Below are 335 nucleotides of genomic sequence, written 5' to 3' on the forward strand. Positions count from 1 at the left end.
TGTGTTGTATGTGGCCTGCACACTGCGTTTAATCCGCAGCATCTCACGGATTGTATCCTCATTCCCGTGGCGTACCTCAAACTCCTTCCAGGTTTGCCAGAAATGAGCGGTCACCTGATCAAGAGATGCCAAGTCAGTCAAAATACAGGACACACACAATATGAGTAAAGTAATATAGGCCGGTACGGTTAAGATTTACCCTCGGATCACAGATCTGAGAGCAGTACGAGTAGATGGCTCTCGCTCTGTCAATCTCCCCAAGTTTGCTCTCCATGTCAGCGAAGCGCAGACACATGTCTCTGGCGTGCTCATCTGGCAGGACCTGCACCAAACCA

General features: G+C 49.9%; 1 pseudogene; it reads right to left on the reverse strand.

Moving 5' to 3' along the window:
- Nucleotides 1-335, reverse strand: part of LOC107587986 (pre-mRNA-splicing factor SYF1-like) — a 7,893-nt pseudogene that overhangs the window by 1,753 nt on the left and 5,805 nt on the right.

This window comes from Sinocyclocheilus grahami, unplaced genomic scaffold, assembly GCF_001515645.1.
Source record: "Sinocyclocheilus grahami isolate Dianchi unplaced genomic scaffold, SAMN03320097.WGS_v1.1 scaffold97.1, whole genome shotgun sequence".
Lineage (NCBI taxonomy): Eukaryota > Metazoa > Chordata > Actinopteri > Cypriniformes > Cyprinidae > Sinocyclocheilus > Sinocyclocheilus grahami.